Source organism: Chionomys nivalis, chromosome X (genome assembly GCF_950005125.1).
Source record: "Chionomys nivalis chromosome X, mChiNiv1.1, whole genome shotgun sequence".
Taxonomy (NCBI): Eukaryota; Metazoa; Chordata; class Mammalia; order Rodentia; family Cricetidae; genus Chionomys; species Chionomys nivalis.
Window position 1 is genome coordinate 104,000,239 of NC_080112.1, and position 6,725 is coordinate 104,006,963.

The window sequence follows — 6,725 nt, forward strand, 5'->3', positions numbered from 1 at the left end:
ACATTCATCTCTATATTATATCTTTCTCATTTTTTTTAGAAATTGGCTGTGATCATTAATCACTTATAATCAACCCACTTTAAACGAAAACAAACATTTATAAACAATCATTTTTGGAATTTTTGCATTGTTTTCTCCAAACTGCTTTTCTGTTTTTTGTCGGGCGATGTATTTTTAGGGCTCATGGAAAATTTTCAAGTTGTCTTGTTCCATGAAATCACATTAGCCTGGAAGGAATGTGCAGGTTCTCGTGTTCTGTGGAAAGAAAAGCAAAACCTCTTTCCAAAGCAACATATCCTTAGACCCAAATTTTGAAGTCAAGATATTTTTTATGTTGGTTTAACTTAGCAGCCCCCAGAATCAAATCTCTCTCTGCAGTTAAAAAACTGTAAACATAATTCAGACTCTCTGTGTATATTCCATCTTTATGTGGCTTATTTTTCTTTTCTCCTTTAATCTTTGACTGTCTGTACTCTTTTATATTATTTTACTGTCTCTTTAAAGACTTTGTTTTTTTAAACTATTTTTTAACTGTCTGTACTCTTTTTTTTCTTCTCTCTCTCAAGCCTATGTACATTTTTTAAAACACACTATGTCTCATTGAGAGGTCTTTTATGTCTGAATCTGTCCTATTGTGTATCTGAAATACTTTTTTGACAAGTGGCTTTTTAAAATGGTAAGCAGTGTGGTTGTGGCATCCCTGGATGCCTCTCTTGACCTTTTAGTATGGTGGAGGTGCATTTACTACCTCTGCAAGCCATGCTCACTGCCCCAGCTCCAGGGACACAGCTGGTCTATGTTGCCATTAAACAACTTGTAGCACTCTGCTCACAAACCGCATTTAAGTGTTCCATAGCCAGACCTCCCAAAAGAGTCAGAGCTGTTCATGCTGCCAGTATGAACCAGGAAGTCTTCTTAAAGGAGCCCTCTCTCTGCTTGCAGACAGCAAACAAAGCCTATCTGGGGAAAAAAAACAAAAAACAAAACAAAACAACAACAACAACAAAAAAAAAAAAAACAGCTACCAAGACCCTGGGCTTGGCTCCTGTTTTTGTGGATCTAGAAGCTCTCTTTTTTTCTTAAGCTTTTTTTTTTTTTTTTTTTTTTTTGTAGGTCTTATGTGGATCCATGCCCCAGATTGTAGGGGCCATTTTGTATTTTGAGACTGCTCATTCATTTCCCAGCTGTCCAGACCTGACTAATCACACAGATTATTATACTCCCTTTACATATTCCATCTTTGCGTGGCTTATTTTTCTATCCTCCCTCCTTTAATCTATGACTACCTGTATTCTTTTACATTACTTTTACTACCTCTTTAAAGACTTCATTTTACAGTCTGGAGAGAGCAAGGGAGCGAGTTAGAGGCTGTTGGACAGCAGGAAGGTAGCAATGCCTAAATCAAAGGAACTTGTTTCTTCAAGCTCTTCAGGCAATGATTCTGACGAGGTTGAAAAAAAAAGTTAAAGAGGAAAAAGCAAGTGGTTCCAGAGAAGCGTGTGAAGAAGCAAAAGCCTCCTGAGACTTGGCGTTGGTATCTTTCAAGCAGAGTAGCAGCAGCAGAGATGATAACATGTTTCAAATTGGGAAGATGAGATACATCAGTGTTTAGGACTTTAAAGGAAAAATTCTAATTGATATTAGAGAATATTGGATGAACTCAGAAGGTGAAATGAAACCAGGGAGAAAAGGTATTTCTTTAAACATGGAGCAATGGAGCCAGCTGAAGGAATAGATTTCTGACATAGATGATGCAGAAAGAAAGCTATAAAATCTGAGCCATATCAAATTGTACTGTTGTAGTTGTTTTAATCTGTCTTTTTACATTGGCTTTTGCTTTCTAAATGTTGTTTTCCAAGCTGTTGTATGTTTGGATTGCAGAACAATTTGTAAGGTGAATACTTTTTTTAAAAATGTGCATTATTAAAATGTCCTTTATTAAAGAGGATTGCCTTGTGCCCCATACCTAGTGTAAAATAAAGCCAGATCATTACAATAAAAAAGACTTCGTTTTATTTTTTTAAACCTATATTAAAAAATTTCCTAAACATTAAAGTTCTTTTTTAAAATTTATTTATTTATTACGTATACAATATTTTGTCTACATGTATTTTTGCAGGCCAGAAGAGGGCACCAGACCTTATTACAGATGGTTGTGAGCCACCATGTGGTTGCTGGGAATTGAACTCAGGACCTTTGGAAGAGCAGGCAATGCTCTTAACCACTGAGCCATCTCTCCAGCCCCCAACATTGAAGTTCTAAATGATGAAGTGGGTTGCCAGGGGGACTGTGAGTACTCTGTGTTAATTATGAGAGCTCACATGGAAGCTAGATGGAAATCCACATATCAAAGAACAGAGCATCATGATCCTAGAGCATTTGATTTTTCAATCTTTCATCTACAGACTTCTCAGAATTCACTCCAGAGCTATTGAATCTGCATCTACATCTTAGAAGCTCCTCCACCCTCAAAATGAAAAGGAGACCCCCCCCAATATTCACACAAAAACTAACATTTGAGAATTGCTCACTCTTCGTGATGACCAGGGTCACAGTTACCTCTAAGATTCTAAACTACTGTCACTTGGTTAAACCAAGACAAAAACATTCATACCATATTTTTCAGGAAATAAAATGTCACAATAAAATGTGATTACCTTAAGCATATGTCACACTTTCCAAAACAATCTCCATATATATATTCATAGGTAAAATTAGCAGGATATAAGTCAAAAGTCAAAGTTGAAATTCTGTATTTGGATAAACTCCTACAAAAGAATCAAGGCAAGCCCATCAACCTAAGGCCAGCAAAGAGCATCCATGTGCATGGCACACAGTCCAATCATTCTTCATCCTTCTGTCCTATATTCTAAGCTCTTTGCATATGCTGTTGTAGACTTACTATTATTTATTCAATGTGCAGGAGTGTTTTCCCACTTTTAGGCACCATGTGCATGCCCAGTGCCTGTGTCAGAAGAAGGTGTCACATCCCCTAGAACTGGACTTATAGATGATTGTGAGCCATCATATGGGTGGTGGAAAAGGAAATCAGGTCCTCTGCCTGAACAGTAGGTGTTCTCACTCACGGAACTGCCACTCTGGCCCCTCATGGACTTACTTCTTATCATGATATTTTTTTTAAATCACTGTAGGAATGAACATCAGCTTTCCACATAGATTGCTTAGCAAGATCCTTACTTAGAACAGTGTCTGCTTTTTTGGAGATCTTTTATAAAATTTATTGATTTTTTAGATAGAATCCCAATTCATAGCCAAGGCTGGCCTAAACTTGTAGAATTCCTCCTGACTCAGCCTCGATATAAGAGCTGAGATATAAGTGTGAGCTATCATGCCCAGTTTCTGTTTTTGGATGTCTGCTTCTCTCACTGGGCTTACCATAGAAGTTTGTTTCAAATAGATATTCCAGTCAATGCTATTGACTGATTTCAATTATGGTTAGTATTTGAGACAGTGTCTTGTTTCTATACCTCACGAGTGACTATACATGCTGTAGAGCAATACAAATCTGTGGTAAAAAATATTTACATTGTTAAAAGTGTATTTGATATCATCTCTAATCAATGAACTTCTGATATATCGCTGTGCTTTCTCCATAGCATTATGCAAGTAAAATTTCCCTTTAAACTTTATGTTATAAACTATAAATGTTGCTAGAAACTTATCAAATCCATTGAGTGCCTCTCAGGAAAGCTGTACACTTTCTGATCTGTGATAGGTTGAACAGGATTGCCAATCTTTTTCTGTCAAAGCTACAGATGTCAGCTTTACAGGTCATGCAGGCACTACCAAAGCACTTAGAAGCAGCCATGAACAATATGTAAATGTTTGACATAAGGGATGCTCCTGTGTTCCAATAAAACTTTATTTACCAACACAGGCAGATCATAATTTGGTGACCCATGAAGTAGAAGTTTCTGCTAGCCAAGATTTCCCTTCTCAGTTTTTCTGAATGAAGATTGAGCCAGTTCACATAGATTTGCCTTCTTTGCAATGCATGAACCCATATTGGTCTTCTTTGTCCAATATAAGTCAATGAGTACAATTCAAACATGTATATTGACAACAATATTAAAAATGAGAAAGACAAATTTGCCCAAGTGTGCCTTGTATTTCTATTTCGCTTTTGCTCTGCTATCCTCAGGTAAATGCACAGCTCTCTTCATTGGCTTATCTTTCAAAGTCTCCTTCTGGAGGAAAACACACACATAGAAAATTCTTCTTAGGCTCTAGTAATGGAGAAGGGCAGGGGTATGAGCCAATTCAGAGTTAAGTTCCGTAAAGAAATCTAGATTGAGAAGTTTAGAGACAGTTTGCTTCTTATCCTCTATCAGTCATGCCAAAGGAGGGACCAGCTAGAGTAAGCAGCCTTGCCTTCTCTGGAGAAACTCACTAATTCTCCCTAAATCTGCTTACTTCCAAGTCTATGAAACTCGTTCCCATGACGCCACTTCTACACTGACTTATTTAACCAATTTGAAGAGGATTAAGGGCTGCGTTGACACAGAATGAAAAACATGTTCTGGCAGCTTTGAGCCTCCCCGCTATGAGTTCGAATGTCAGATCAAGGAATCTGCAGATTGTTACCCATTTTGAATTCAAGTTGATATCAGAAAGGCCTTAAAGGTTCTGTTTTAATTTGCAAATTGAGATTTGCTGGAAGCCAAGGAAGACAAACAGTCCTCATCAATGCCCCAATTTTGCAAATTTAATCCACAAGTTCACTGTTTCTTTGACCCTCGTGGAGTTGCAGATTGCTTTGTTTCTCCCTGAACACCGTGTAATAAAAAAAGGCTGATCAATGAAGAGAGGCCTCCCCTGCATGTGAAAAAGACAGCTGTGGGGAATCATAAAATGGCTGGGTTTCATGGCTGAATCTGTCAAATATTTATCCACCTTTTTAAAAAAAGATGCAAAATTTTCATTCTGCTGAAAACAAAGCCAGAGTTGTGGCAGCAGCGTTGGGGGAGGTCATCCTATTTTTACTTGAAAAAGTCAGAAACGCTGATTTTTGACTTTGCACCACAAGAGGCTTGGTAGTTAATTTATTCATTTTGCAGGAGAGACAGTACAGAGGCAGCTACTCCAGCTGTTATAATTTCGAAGCAAGCGTAAATATGATTGAGAAGAATATGCACCTTGTTCCTGCCTGCTAGCAGCAGATACTAGTGAAACCATCGACAGAGGCACAAATTGCAGTAACCTTAATGAACTGCAGCCTGAAAACCACTAAAAAAAAATAGCCCCAGCCTCTGCAATACAGAAGGCAAGCAAGGGAGAGAACTGATAAACAAGGGGAAATGGTCTTACTGAGTTTAGTCTCTGCCAGGCAAGCCTTGAATATCCCCCTCAGCTTCCCTCTTTAAACGTGCAAATGAATATGGGCTGCTTCTCTGTCACCTAAACTGAATGGTGAAGAAAAGTTTCAATCTCATTGACTAATTCAGCTGCTCCTTTAAATTGAATTTTTAAACATATGGGCACACAAACCAATCTATATGCAGAACAATTCTTTGAACAGCATGCAAATGGTTTAGGATTACATGCTAGGTATAACACGAGTGAGTTTTCACAGTACAAAAGAATGAATTCCTTATTGTGACACTTGAGATAACAATACTAAAGAATTTCAGCTCAACTTTAAATTGCTCTCCCCAACTGCTGCAGTTTGCTTAGAGGAAGCTACGTCGGTCGCTGTTTACTTTCTCTTGCCTTCCACAAAACAGGAATTGTTTCTGTCTGTTAAAGAATGAGCTACCAATCATCACAACAGTCATTCAGCAAACATTTATCAAACATCCATTATGTATCTGATAATATCATGTGAATAGTGAGAAAAATATACCATAAGCCCTCTAAAAAATGTGTTCTTTTAGTTATGACAGGGATATATATAAAGAAATCAGTCATATCCAAAGAGAGAGAAAGAAAACACATTCCTCACTTGAGATTTTTATTTCAATCCCACAAACCCCACTTTCATCATGGTATGCCATGTTGACCTTGCGCTTTGATTTATTTACACACGTCCCCGATAAGTTGTTCTGCTCAGTCATCGTTCTTGAAAAGAAATGAATACTACAGCATGACTTACCTTTGTATATTGGGCACAGCTGACCAGAATGGACTGTGTAGGAATGGGGAAGTGCTCTGGTGGAACCTGTTTACTGCAATGCCAACACAAGGAAGAAAGCCTGGGGACGGATTTCTATTGACTATTTATTGGGTATCAGTGACTGATTCTGCCCTGGTCAATTGTTCAGAGTTTTGCTGATAAGGGGAGCTAATTAATGAGGGGAAGAGGAGACAGGAAAGGAGAAAACCTTTTTAAATGTTAAGGTATTTTATAAGCTGAACAGGGCTGGTATACAACCATCAGGTATTGCTATCTGATTGCTCAAAATTTTTAATATCATCTAGAGTCTAGGTACCACATTTGTTATAGCATCCATAGAAAATTTGAGTTTAGAAACTGTCACTTTAGAAATGTCATCATGGAAGAGGTGCCTCCTGAAACAAGTCTCTAAGGGATGAGTTGGAGGCAGGCTTGCAGAAGATGCTTAGAGCAAGCCAGGTAGGAAAGCTCACATTTATAAAAAAGAAAGGAGTGTTCGTAAAAGACAACAAGAGTATCTCTAGGTGGATGATGCATGGGTTGCAAAGAGAGAGAGAGAAGAAATGTACCCTGGACACAAATTACAGCTAAT

The 6,725-nt window shown here is 37.9% G+C and overlaps 1 pseudogene; it reads left to right on the forward strand.

The window, feature by feature from the left end:
- Positions 1–1,374: 1,374 nt before the first annotated feature.
- On the forward strand, positions 1,375–1,771 carry LOC130868304 (activated RNA polymerase II transcriptional coactivator p15-like; annotated as a pseudogene).
- The last annotated feature ends 4,954 nt before the right edge of the window (positions 1,772–6,725 follow it).